The 14857-nt window shown below is 40.4% G+C and overlaps 1 protein-coding gene across 2 annotated transcripts in view; it reads right to left on the bottom strand.

Annotated features, from left to right (window-relative positions):
• The window catches only part of hipk2 (homeodomain interacting protein kinase 2), a 95949-nt gene that overhangs the window by 79696 nt on the left and 1396 nt on the right, over nt 1–14857 (bottom strand). The window lies entirely within an intron of this gene.

The following is a 14857-nucleotide window of genomic DNA, read 5'->3' as shown; positions in this document are numbered from 1 at the left end:
CTCCAGGTTTTAATTTCTTAATATTTATTAAAACAACCCAATGTTACCCAGTGAGGCTGAACATGTCTGGTTCTGCTCTGGTTCTGCTCTGGTCCTTTAGGGGCTCTTGGTAAAGCTCCAAGCAAAGTGACGGAGCCGCTTCCGGACCTGCAGCCTCCGGGAGCCTCAGCTGCTGCTTCGGACGAAGAGTCGGAGGAAGACATCGAAGCCATGCAGTCCAGACTGGCGGCTCTGAGGAGCTAGAGTTTACCGCCGCGGTTAGAGTCACTTTGCACATTTCTCCAGTGCTGAGCATCCTCCGCTTCATTGTCACCTGGGTTAACATTGTGCTTCAACGGTCGTTTATTTTAATCCAGCCTGATTAAAAAGGTGATATTTTCTGTTATCTGCAGTGACTCTAGCTACGTCTTTATTCTCCAAAGTCAATCAGAAGGTTTATGGGGGTGTATATAATGTAAGTATGATCAGCCTTCTGTGCCTACAGTGGTTATTCTCTCTCTCCTACGTCAGTATTTATGACCCAAACTGACCAGCTGGGGAGGAAGTTTTTAATCTTTTAGGAAACTTTTTGCTCAGTTTACTAGGAATTAATCCGCCTACGATATCTGAAACACTAGAGGTGATGGGCAGAGCTTTCATTTGTTTCATTTGAATATATCTGTTGTTCTTTTCGTGCTCATAAGTGTTATGAACACTTATGAGCGTGTGTGTGTGTGTGTGTGTGTGTGTGTGTGTGTGTGTGTGTGTGTGCTGATACTGCAAAGATAAAAAAAATAAACGAAGCAGACCTAATAGTTGCTGAGCCCTGATGATAGAAAGGGAACTGATGGAAAGTATAAAATGTATAAATTAGAAAATTAGAGCTGCACTGACTGCAGTTTGCTGATCGATCAACAGTCTTTAAAAATCTGACTATTCTGGTTGTGGCTGATATTGATTTTCTTTCTGAAAAGTCTAAGTTGTTCAGCTGTAGACAGTGGAGTGATACTGCTAGACGTGACCTGGTGGGCGGGACGGCTGTGGGCGATATGAAGTTTTATCACAATATTGTGATAACGACAAATGTGACAATAAGAAATATTTATTACTTATTTTATAGGTAACTGTATGCCAGCAATCAGCCTCACAAAACATATCCATCTGTGAAAAGATTCTTCAGGGCAAAAAGTGATTTGAATCACTGAACAAACAGCAAATTGTTCATTTATTTGAGTTTGTTCAGAACAACGTCAGGATTAGCACACAGAAATTATTTTGGAAAGTCGACTTATGTCATGTTTCAGTGTTTCCACAGAACTGGACATTATAAAGTAACTTTGTTTATCAACACAAAACATAAAACATAAAATTTGGATGTTTTCAAAATAAAACCCAGAAACCATGAACACTTCAGCAAAAAACGGTTTTGGCTAGCTCTGCCTCAATGTAAGGCACTTTTCCTCACTTTCTTCTTCTACTACTCTCCAATTTGAACTATTTCAACTCTTAACTTCATGAAGCTCCACCCAGTCTGGCGTTCTGTTTGGCTGGAGGAGGGAATCGGTTAATGCTGCCATTAACTAATCGTTCTTTCTCCTGCTCTTAGCTTTTTACTTTTCATGAACACAGAAAGTTCTCCTGGTTCAGTTCTTCAGTTCAGTTTGTATTTCTGTTTTCTCAAAGCTCAGGTCATTCGTAGTGGACGGCTGCTTGTACTAAGCCAGGTTCTGGTTCTGGTTCTGACGGATGTTTCTTCCTGTTGAAGGGGATTTTTTCTCTCCACTGTCACCACATGCATGCTCGATTTGAGGCTGTGCAGTCAATGACTCAATCATTTTAATAATAAACTGAACTTAATGAACTAAATGTATTTGTGATTGAATTGACTATTGATGAATTGACTATTGATGAAACAAAAATAATTTCCAAATGATTAACATTTAAAAAAAAAAAAAAAAAAGTCTTTATTTTTGTGGTGAAAAGTATGAGCTGTCGCCTTTCAGCTCCCTTTCCAGTGAGTTCCTCCAAAACAACAGTGCTTCTACTTTATCTCTAAATCTTGTGTCTCAGTTAAATCAAGCATTTCCACAGGTAGAGAAAACGATTTAAGGAGACTGAAGTCGTTTCTAAGGAGGAACGTTTTGTTCATAATGAACAGCTCAGTCCTGTCTGTCCTCTGGAAGGGAGCTGCAGTTACCCGCTGCAAACTCCCTCCTTCGCTCTCTCTTCTCTGGAGGCTAATATTGACCATCCTGACTGCTTTTTTAGCTCTTTCATCACTGCTTGTTTATGGGGCAATGCATCAGACATGCTGGTGAGAAACTGTCATGCAAGCTGCTGCTCTTTGCTCTACTTGGATCCGTCTTTCTATCCGTTCTTTTGCAAAAAGAAGCAACCGAGTGGTAAATTTGAGTTTAAGCACGGCTCCTGCTAGCTGTAAATGTGACACTCCCCTAACTCTCCCCATTCCTGGAATCAAACAACCCAAGATATAAGCTGCTGTGTTAGCTGTGAGATAACATAATTACTCAGCGTTTGCTACGATCCACATGCAAAGGCAGAAACACACAAGCTGCAGCTGCACAAATATCCGTGCATGTAAAAAAGCAATACTATCTCACTCTTATTGATTTGAGCACCGATGTTTCAAAGCTAACATTTGTGTTGCATCGGTGCAAAAAAAAAAAGCAAAAAGAAGCAGCTACCATTGGACAACTGTCAGTCGATAAGGAGGGTGCTATTCACATCGTAAATGTGGCCATAAAACGGCTGGAGTGAGGAAAAACATGGCCGGTGTTTACGCTGCCTGGTCAGCCCAACCAGCTGTTGCTTCACCACAAAGTTCCTCCTCACTCGGCTAAAATGAGGAGCAAAGGTTCAAAATAAGGTTCATATGAGAATAAACAGCTGTATGGGTCAATAAGAAAAAATCCATAAATATAGGCCTACTGATGTAATTTGGCAGTATAAAAATAAAAACTGCTTTGATTTGATTGGTGAAATAATGTGTAAGCATGCAACTGTTTTCCTGAAGGTCCTATTTATACGTCATTCTAGAGAATAACATAAGATATTTGTGGTTTATTCAAACACAATGATGCAGACTGAAAAAAGCAGGTGTTGGAAATCCTGTCACAATAATCAATTAACTGCATGATAAATTAAAATGAGATGGATAATTTCCTTTCTGACGATTAATAATTTTTGAAAGGCAGACATCATAATATAATTCAGGGACGTCCAACATGTGAGATAAACTGAATTAAAATAAAAAGGGTTGTTGGTTTTGCAGCAGCTGTGTAGGACTGAACTTTGTATGAAACACGTGGAAACCGAGCAGAAAGCATGAACGACCATAAACCACCTGTTAACTGACTGCATTACATCCACCGCATGCATCATGCTGTGCTGCTTTGACTACGCTGCAGGCACACACACGCATGCACGCACACACATGCACACGCACCCACACACACACACACACGATAAGCAGCCAGACTGCTTATCATTTGCACGCAGAGAGAAACACCCTTCTGTTGCCTTTAGGACTCACAATGACGGCCGAACTCAACGCGCCGCACTGAGATCAACAGGAGAACCACAAAAAAGAAACAATAACCCAACAGTAACAAAACAAACAAACAGAAAGGAGAGAGGGAAGCTGAGTGATGCTGAACTGATTTCTGTAGATCTGGTTGAGTGAGGAGCTGTAAAAAGCCACTGTGCTGAGTTTTTAGTTGTAATGTGAACGATGACCTTATTTGGTCCTGGCTGTGGTTTTCAAAATAATGGCATGTCAGTCAGCTCAGGACAAAACCGCATGCAAACACAAAATTTGATTAAATGATGCCAATGTTCAGCTAATTGTGTTTTTTCTACACTGTTTTTATTCAGTTTTCATTTCTGTTTCATTTCATTTGTTCTGTCCACTTCCTGTCATGATAATAAAAGATCATCTAAAATGTTTTAGATTAATTCATTTTGGGTAAAAAAGGTCAGTTATCCATCCAACCTGGCCCAGTGTGGTAAAAGCTTAAAACATTTAGTTAAATCAGGCATTGACAGTTATTAACCAAATTGTCTGGAAATATGAGTTCAGTTCAGGAAATATGAGGTCTGATTATAACTAAAACTGTAGAACCAAGAATCATTCAAGCAGAACCTTTCTGACAACATGAAGCTTAAATTTACAGAAGACAAACATTTTGTATCATTTTTTTGTTCTTTCTTTCTTAAAATCTTCAAATCTTGCCAGGTGAACCAGGCATAACGTTCTGATTTGCATAAAGATGTCTTGATGATCTTTTGGGGAAATATTCTGTGAACGTTTTTGGAAGCTGTGTATTCTGCTAACTCTCGTGTAAATGTACCACAGCAATTCAGTGAAGTAAGGTGGTGGTAGTATGATGGTCTGGGCTGAACTGCAGTAATTTTTGTAATCATGAATTCTGATCTTCTCAAATAAATAAACTGAATAATCAAAACAAACTGGCCAAAACTGCCCGGTTTTGGAGTGGCCTAGTTAAAGTCTGGAATAAAAAAAGATTCAGCTTTCATAAACTCTTCAGGGTAAAATTCTTTTATAAGTCAAAGGTTTAAATAAAAACAACTCTTTCTGTTTGATGGGACATTCAAATCCGTTCTCACTGAAATTTAGCCTCTTTCTGGTGAACTGAAGTAACAGAATCTGAGAATAAAACTGAAGAAACTATTTAGATGAAGAAAACAGAGGATTGGTAAATTTCCAAATATGGGGATTAAAGTCTGCTGCTTCATCAATACTGAACAGAAACAGATGGAATAATAAGTTTAGTGTAATCAAATATAACACACATCTTTCCTAATTCACTGCACCTATCTGAAGCTGCCACCTAAAAACCACAACCTCACCCAAACGAAACCCAGCGCTGAGCCCCAACAGCAGCAGAGCTAAGCGGCAGCAGATCGATCATGCACGGCGATGACATCACTTCCTGTATTATCAAAACACATCCCATCGCTCCTCTACTGTAAAAATAAACAGTCTTGATGTGATCCTGTTCTTCTAGAAGCTGTGATCCACTCGTTTCTCTCGTCAGAAACAATCATGGCCGACGCGTCCGCAGACGGTGAGAGGGAGTGATATTTCTCAGGAAACTGTGAATTTGGAGCTGAAGGGCAACAAAGGCCCTTTCTTCCGCCTCAACATTTCCATTCTGCAGGTGACTCATTAATATTCACGGTTAATAAAATGTTTTAATCTGGCTTCAGATTTCCTCTGGTCAGTGAGACCACTGCCATGTACAAACACTCCACAATTTTGCAAGGTATATGTGCGGTGATCCTGCTGACTGTGTCTCAAACATGGCTGATGAGCTGAGGTAATAAGTAAGTCTGGCCAACTCAGCCTCCTCCATCTGAATCAGCATGAAAACCATGGATTTAGCTGATTATATTTACAGTGTCCTCCGTCCCCAACAGCAGCACAAACAGGCTACGCTGACCATCTGCCATGCACACACAACCATATCTGAACCACTGCTATAAGGAACAACTTCAACTGAATAATGAGAGCTCTTGTCTGTAATTATGTACATAATAATAAACTTTTCTTTTTCTGCTTGGAGAATTTCCCAATTTAGATCTTTTGCTAAGATCTGAGGTGTTTTTAAAGTCACAGTCTTATGGGAGCTGAGAAGTGTTGAAACGGATCAGACGGAAAAGAGACCCATGGGCGAGTCAGTAAAAAAATAAATCCTTAAAGGGACAGTTCAGAATTTCTGGAGTGAAGTTCTGCTAAAAGCTTCTTCCTTTAGATTAAATTCTGCTAAACTGGGCCTGGAGGCCGAAGTTAGCAACGTGTCTGACAGCCAAAATGGATTTCTACCGTCTTAAAACAGAACAAACTTCATCATATTTAATGCAAACGTTATGTTACAAATCTTTAAACTTTCCTCATGTTAAATTGGGAGTTTATTTACAAGCTAAACAGTTACTCTTTATTTGTAAATGGAGAATATGCACCATAAAATTAATTCCTCTGCTGCCCGAAAGTTCTGCATGTATTTTTATGAACATAAAACTGAGAGGAAAAGATAAGCTTCAAAAAGATGCAGCATTTATTTATCTATTTATGTCTGAGCCTTTTTATTGCACTTCCACTTTTAAATGTCTGATACCTGTTCCTCACCTAAAAGCTAATGCATAAATCAATTAAGTATGCTAATGTAAATTAACAAAGTTTTAAATTAACACTTTCCAGTAAAATGATTATGTATCTCAGTCCAAATTTAGAGAGGCAGCTTACATTAGCTAAAAAATGTTCTAACATTTTACTTAAAGGTATTTTAAATAATAAAGACGGTTAGCTTGACTAAAAGAAACAAAAGAGGCTGAAATTGTAAAGCTCTCCCACTGAAACATGCAGTGGATCCCTAGAAAAAGCCAAAAGAAAAACATAAAAAGCTTCTGCATAAACCATTAGCTTCAACCAGCTAATCAGGATTCACATTAACTGAAGATGCAAAAAGAGTTTCTGAATCTACTGAAGGAAAAACTAAACTAAAAGAGTCCAAAGTGTGGCCCCAGGGCCATTTGTGGCATTTTGGACTAATTTTCCATGGCCTCTACCTGCAATTCGACAATCATGCAAATTTGAGAATGTTTACATCCTTCATTGCCGTGTTTTTTATTGCATGAACAAGCTTATTCTTGTGTGATTTTCATTTTATTTCTTGTCTAATGGAATCACTGCAATTGTGAAATTGTGTTTTTTCAACATCAGCAGAATATAGACAAGGTTAATTTTCTTGAGAGAGCGACACTGAAATAAGGCATGTGAGAGCAGAAACACTCACCTGTTCTCTGCTCCTCACTGAAGCCCAGAGAAGTAAACACAGCTGACCTCGTTTACTCCGTTCTGCAGATAAAGTGACATTCTGGCTTAAAGCTAGCTTAGCTAACGCAAACGATAGGAGAAGCTGCAGGTTGAGCTAGAAAAGGTAAGAGAACCTCAACCCCCAAACGACTCTGCCAGCACCATGACAACCGCCTCCAACCCAGCCTCCATGCCCCCTGACCTCTGACTGCGCCGCTGGGGGCTAATGGGCCCCCAGATGAAGGTATTCATCTCTCGACCCCGGCCTCCCTTCTTCTGTTTCTGCCTTCCTCTTCCCAGCTTTGTCACTCCTCATCTCGCTGCCATTTTCTCTCTGCGTCTGCGTCCGTCAGGCTGAGAGCCGGGCTCGGATCAAAACCGGCGCGGCGCTTTGAAGTGACGACTGGATCCAAAAGGTGGTTTCTCCTTCCTTTATCTGGGCCAAAACAACTTCAGCCGAGTAAAAAGCCCCATTACTGTTCGACTCTTTTCCTGTAAACGTTCAATTTATTGTATATTTTGGCCAAAAAGAACAAGAGAAATAATTTGTTTTATGAACCTTTTAAGCTAAATTCCACATTGGTGTGTTAGGTCCTCTGTAGGTAGTAAAAAAGGAGGAGTAAATTTCCACCAAAAAACTCAAAGATTTTCTAGAAAAAGAAAAATTCTGAATTCCAAAACCCAAAAATTAGCTAGAAAAAACTCAGACAATTTAAGATCGCAGACATTTTACAGGAAAATCACTTCAAAACGTTTAAAATTTTTGACTCATCAATGTTTCTGTTTTTCTAGACATTTTGTGAGATCAATCTCAACATTACAGATTTTTATCTAGAACATTTTTGACTTTTCAGAGTTACATTCTTTTCATTTTTTCTAGATTTTTTTTAGATTCATCTCAAAATTTCAGAGTTTTTGGGTGGAAATGTACTCTTCCTTTTTTATTTCTATCTACAATCAAAAAATTCAATATTCGGTCTTCCAGGATTCACATCTACCAGAACTTTTGTTTGGGTCTGCAGCAGAAACAATGATGCAGCACAGGATTATGAGGCGTTTAACTGCAGAGAAGCAATACTGAATATAATACCAGCAAATATTTGTTATCGGCTATAACAGCAACACCTATATCAGATATCTATCTCTGAACTTTATGGTAAAAGTTTGAAAAACGAGTGTCTCCACTATAAGAGACGGAAAAAGGCGAAAGCTGCTCAATTCCACGCCTGTTGACTCTTTTGACTGCGCTGCTTCTTGTCTTTTGCTCCTTCAGCCTCCTGGGTCTGGACAGAAATGGGCTTCAGCGCTCGTCTGAGCTTTGAAGTCCTTTGGTTACCGGCCAAGCGTAGCGCTGTACCTGCAGCCATCTGTGAAGGGGCCGCCAGCAGGCGCCCATCGCTCCACTTCTCCTCCACGACCAAGTCGGAGTGGGGGCAGGAGGTAAAGTTCAGAGGTGTGTTTGTCAGGGAACATGGAAGATTAAAAGTTAGAAACACCAACCTCAGTCTGATAATCTCACTGCGTTATTCAGTTCCTCTCTGCTTTAATATCTGTCTGCAAACACCCGCCTACCGGGAAAAAACTCACAGGTTATGAATGGCTTGATTAAAAACCGTTAGCCATTTTTTTCACTTCATGTAATGGTGAGAATCTGTTGCATGTAAACGCATCTTTATGCATTTTTTCCACATTTTGTCATGTTACCACAGCAAATTTCAACATTTTTAACTGGAATTTTGTGATAAACAAAGCAGCACATTTCCCTGGATTCTTAAAAGTGTGGCATGCACATGTATTTTACCCTATAAATGATTATTGCAATAAACAATATTGGTGTTTATTGCAATAATTTCTGGGACTTTATTGTCCTGCCTACCTGTACGAGTTTAGAGTCAGGAAAAGGGCAGCTAACAGTCCTGCAGACCCCACACATCCTGGACACAATCTTTTGAAACAACACTGTCTGCATATTTGCAAGAACTAAAAAACTTTTATTTTTTTATTCTGCCTTTTTTATGTACTTATACTTGAAATGTACAAGTACATACAAGCGAGCACAAACTAGGTGAATATCAGCTTGAGCTGTTTTTAAAAGAATGAATGAAGAAAATGGGCTGCAATGATTAGTTGTATTAATCATGATTGAAATAATCGTAGTCTAAATTTGTAATTGATTAATTGTTAGGAATACACAGCCATTGGCTGAAAAAGCAGATTATTAAGCACAGTAATCAAGTCAAAACTATACAAAGTATACATACATTTCGCTCTGTCTGTAAATCTGAACTCCTCAACAGGCAGTTTTAGCTTCACCTGATTCAAACTCCGTTAGAAAATAATCTATTAACCACCTATTGCTGTCCAATTATTAATTGGTTAATAAAAAATCAACAGATCAGCCTTACACTGTGTTCAGAAAGGAATGAGCCTTTCACATGTTGATGCTAACAGCATTTTCAGCTGTAGATGCATCCTTTGATAGTTCACTAAAGGAAAGCTGTTCATGCATTTTAGGCAACAAAATGTCAATTTTCGTATTTAAAAATGGAAATGAATTGTAGTATTTAAAATATTGTATAAAATAACAATGAGCAGCAAAATGAGAAATCTGCAGAATGTGCCAATGTTTTATCCATTTAGTCGATTAATTATCAGAATAATCTATTACTGATGTAATTGTTAGTTGCAGCTCTAAATTAGATGTGTGAAGTTGGACTTACAGGTGAGTGAAATAATGCACACCACACTTTTCAGATTTTTCTAAAACTCGAAAACCAAGAATTATTTCTGTCCTGTTCATAATTATGCACTACTTTAGATACTCCATCAGAAAAAGTTTGAGGTTGCAGCATGAGAAAAAGATCAGAAGTGAAAACCTGCACTGTGCCGAGCTGCAAGGCAAAACGAGCGACTGGTAAAAACTCTGCTGCAGAGGCAGGAACGGCAAACGGACTGGAGTGAGGGGACCAAACCACAAACAATGGGATTACGATACGGACAACATGCACTAAAAACTGGCTGGTGGTTTGGTTTGGGACGGGGAGGAAATGACCATCCTGGAGGGCCTGGGAGTGGGGGTCTTGATTAGAGAGAACAATACAGCTACAGTAGCCAGACCTCATCTTAACGCACACACACACATGCACACACTCAAACGTGCATGGGGGCTTCCAATCTGGCCGTCGGGCTGTTGCTGAAGTGTCACATGGGCTCCATGTGTGCCGGCCAATGGCCTCTCGGCTTATCAACAGACAGAGTGGGATGGGAGACGAGATAAGAGGTGGATATGGGGGGTTGGGAGGAGAAACGAGCAAAATGCTGATCGTTTTCAATCTTCAGCGTGCAATATAGTTCACATGCATGAAAAATGAGCCTGGGTGTATGAAGCAGAGGGTCTATATGCAGGAGGAATCCCTGTGTAATTACCGCCTAACGGGGAAGTTAACAAAGGGCCTCATTCAGCCTGCGCTGTGAGGAGAAGTGGTAAAATGTGAACCTTTGTTTGAACCGTCGCTCTCATGCTAGATCAAAGCAAAGGGTCTGTCATAAGGTACAGAGGCTCTCTGCACGGCGCTCCAACAAACAATAAGAGCTATCTACACTCAACGCAGAGGCAGGACAGCTCTAACTTCTTAAAGTTTCAGACAATAACCAGCTATGCCATCTGATAAGGTGAACTATTCCTTTAACAGGTTAGGATAGGTCTATAGCTCTATCCTAACCTGGTAATGAACACAAAATACATTCATTACAGGTTCTGCACAAAATCATTCTTTGATGATGAGATTTCAAAATGAGGTGTTTTAGGACATCATGTCACTTTAAATCCTAACAAGCTGCTGCTGGCCACGCCCCCCACATGAAAATGGCTTCAAACAAATGCGCAAGTACACAACCATACATCTTTGAAAAGCAGAAGTGGAGCCTCCTGCACAACCAACAAGAATGCAGCAGGTTGTTACTGAATGGTACATCATAAACAAAAACACTTAGGGGTTTTTTCAGCAGCCATTGTACAGCACATACAGATAAAACCAGCTGACCAAACATGCTGGAGATCAGCTTGGGTTGCTAGGTAATGGGCAGTGCCTGCTGATTTGTGGTGTTACATCCTGGAGGTTTTTAAAATGGCTCCTTTACCAGTTACCAAAAACCTTATTGCCTGAAAACAGTAACAAGTTCAGGCTTGGCTTGTTTTAGAGGTGCCTTCAGACCCAAATAGAAGAACAAAAATGTGCAAAATGTGAGTTTTAAATAATAAGTTCCCTTCAAAAGAAAGTTTAATTCAAGCAAACATTTTAGAAAACCATGTTTATTTTTTTATTTTTACAACTCAAAGCAAATTAGAGATCCCACACAGATTCTTAATTTAAGAGTCAGAATCAGAAGCAGCTGTTCTGAAACAAAACAAAACGGCAGGGGGAAGAAAAGGAACGTCGCACACGCTTGACAAGCAACACGGAAACGCTTCGTCAAAGCAGCTGACGGGTTTGAGGCTCCTTCTATCTCATCCCCACTTTAATAAAAAAACAAACAAAAAAACATTAATGTCAGCAGCTGATGGTCTTCCCATGAGGGGAATATTTTAAAGTTGCATCTAAAATGTGTTTTTCCTCTAAAGAGAAACTGAGAGCGTGGAGGACATGATCCGGACCCCAAACCTGAGCTGCTCTGCTCATACATGCTGGGCTGACCTTTAGTAACCTGTCATTTTAGATCTGGATCAAGCTTGAGCCCTAACCCCGACTAACACCCATCTGCTTCCAGGATCCTCAAATCACACCTGTGAGCTATTTCAGAGCGCTGACGTATGCAGGACGGCCCTGATGATGATTCAACTACCCACATTTATTCTGTTTAGCTTCTCTAACAACCAACTGGGCAATACGGCTGGAAAACACATCACAGTACAAGTGATTCAATAATTATTGATTTATTTTAAATATCCAAAATGATATGTAACTAGTGATGTAACATTTCCTTTAATATCCTTTTTTATTGTTTTTAAGCAGAAAATGATTGTTGATGTGAGGAGCTGAAGCTTTTGGGTTAAAAACTGTTCAGATATATTAACTGTGTGTGTGTGTGTGTGTGTGTGTGTGTGTGTGTGTGTGTGCGTGCATGTGTGTGTGTGTGTGTGTGTGTGTGCGTGTGTCTGTGTGAGAGAAAGAGAGAACAGGAAGTAACCTGTTGTGTTCAGTTTTTTTCTGTTTTGTTTGAATATCTACGTTGTAATCTTGTAATCTGTGGCTGGGAATTAATTTATGCTATAATCTGGTGCAGAACAACAAATGGTGACATTTATGTTTGAGCTGTTGCTTTTCCATAAAGTTTATTATCATCATTAGATCCTACAGCATGGTTTAAATTAAATTTTTGCACTTGTAACATCTTAAGTCTTGCTGAACAAAAATAATTCATCACTAGTTTGGTTTTGATTGCCTTTTTTCCTGTGGTACACTGCAAAAACACAAAACGTAACTAAATATTTTTGGTATAGTTTATAGTAGACTTGAAATAAGACAAAACTAACTTTCAAGTAACTTTTCAGCCAGATGTAGGAACATTGATGTAACACAAAGTGCAAGTTTAACAGGAAAGAGATAAACGTTTTCGTTTGAACCTGCAATGTTTCCTGCCTGGTGTATCTATCAGCTCATCTCATATTAACCGTTGAGTTATCCTCCCCCATGTGTGTGTATTTCCTTACTGTGGACACTGAAGAGCTAAACACACCACCCTGCTTGTCATAACAATCAGGAAGAGAGACCCTCCAATGCATTCCCTGCCTCTGCCTCGGGGTGTGGCCTCGCTGTGGCCCCACACGGCCCCCAGGGTTTTTTTCCTGCAATTCTAATCAAAGCTAAAAAGGCTGCAGCCTTGGCGTCAGCAAGGAAGATATCAATCACGCTGCTAAAAACAAGCATGAAGGAAAGCGGGGTGGGAGAGAGTCTGGGAAAAGTTGCTGCTTCGACTCGATTTTCCGAGCGTCGCGCGTTCTCTGTTCTCGGAAACCACGAGGTAATTCGAAGTTGCATTAACACATAATGGCTGTGTGGATGGATAAATCATTAAGTTGCCTGTGATGCTGTGCGGCCCGTCACCACCAACAGCCATCAGCGGCGGCTCCTGACTCATTCTCCGCCTGTTTTTTTACCAGGTGGGAATGAATGAAGCCACTCTGGAATAGTGAGAAGCAGATCTGCAAACGCTGCCCAGATCTGCAGCTGTCTAATCCTCCTGCAGACGCTGCTTGTATAGGGACTCAGACAGATAGAGACATATGCCCATGCATGCATGAGAACACAACAACACTCATATCTGGCCAAGCAGAAGGGCGGCTGGGCGAGCGGACTGGGTTTGTGTCTGAATATTCGCTTCTCCACAGCTGGAGGCTGCTGGACCTGCTCCACGCATCAGACATCCATCAAAGCGTCGGTTTGATCCCAGGGTGATCGCACCGCGAGCCTCCCCTTCCTGCCAGCAGGTCTGCCTGACGGCCGTCTGTCGCAGCCGGGGGAACCGAACACAAACACGTCACCAAGAAGTCCAGCCAAGAATACAAACCCAACCGAGCGCAAACCCTGAATGCTTTCAAGCTTGTCATGAAAGTAATGCTGATCTGATGTTAGCGTTGCAAATGTTTTCACTCCCCTTGATGCATCATTCAGCGGATAAAATGGTATGGCACAACCAAAACTGACAGGCTTCAGTTATACAGAAATCTGATGTAGTGACGGACTCGGACCTGAGCCTTCAGAGACACAAAAAGTCAGTTACAAAGTCAGTCTTCTATCACATGAACAACATTTTCAGGTTTAAAGTACTAATGTCTCACCGAGATCTAGAGAAACTCAAACATGCATTCGTGACTGGTTTCATAACTGGCAACAGTATAATGTTTTCATGATGTAAAGTAGTATGAATTGTCTTGTCCAAGCTAACTTTTGAAGAGCTGCAGAGATCAACAGCTCAGGTGGGATGGTCCATTACCATGACAACAACTAGTTGTGCATTTCACCAATCTAGTTTACGGAAGAACGACAAGAAAGCCATTGCTGAGAGAATACTCTGAAAATAGATAGATTGGCAGCATTGAGGAATAGGGATGCTTCTATGTATTTTAATAAAAATGATCATTTTTCTTCCACTTTTTCAAATTTCAATTTTCAAACCATTGCACAGAACATCGACATCATCGTTCACAACTTCTCCTGCTGTTCTCTGATTGGCTCTGTTGAAATTCTTCCGAAGAAATGGAGCTCAATGGATTCTGGATTCTCTCCCAGATGAGAATCCAGTAGGAAGGCAATAGCCACGCTAACAGTATGAATATTTTTGCTTCTCAGCCATTTTTAAACAATCAAAGGAAGCAGTTAATCATATAGATTTGAGTTATTAGTTACCCTGTAACCCAGGGTGAGTAATTGCTATAATAGTTGGTCCCATTCTATGTGAACCCCCCTACCCCATCCTCAAACCTATTTTCCACTGGAGACTTTGGTCATTTCCATGGCTGCTCTCCATAACAGCCCTCTCTAATGCAGAGGAGGACAGGCAGGGTAATTAATTCCCCCTGCTGCCTCTTTCTCTTCCCGTCTCCTCCTCTCCGTGGTGAAGGGAGAAATCGGGGAATGTAATTTACACTAATTACCTTTTTGCATAGGAGTCTCATTTCAACTTTCCTTTTCATGTCGAAGCACCAGTCGAGGTTTGCCTCGGAGCTTCGACACCCCTAATGAAAAATCACTACAAAATTACTGCGGGGACATAACACCACTAAAGAAAGAGTCCCAACCTGTTTCATATAGCTCCATTTCATATACCATAAATATACCTGCAAGGATTCACTTTCAGTCGTGAATCTTCATTCTGTTGGGACGATTTAATATGTATTAAGAACTGCTGCTGAGTTCCTCTCTTCCCTAATGGTATTCATGAATAGGGAAGGTCGGGCTTCCCTTTAACACCAGCAGAGGGACTATAGAGTAAACACAAATTAAACATGAGGCTGCTCCAAAA

This window comes from Poecilia formosa, unplaced genomic scaffold (assembly GCF_000485575.1).
Source record: "Poecilia formosa unplaced genomic scaffold, Poecilia_formosa-5.1.2 Scaffold55, whole genome shotgun sequence".
In the NCBI taxonomy this organism is placed as follows: domain Eukaryota; kingdom Metazoa; phylum Chordata; class Actinopteri; order Cyprinodontiformes; family Poeciliidae; genus Poecilia; species Poecilia formosa.
This window is presented reverse-complemented; position numbering and strand designations above follow the sequence as displayed.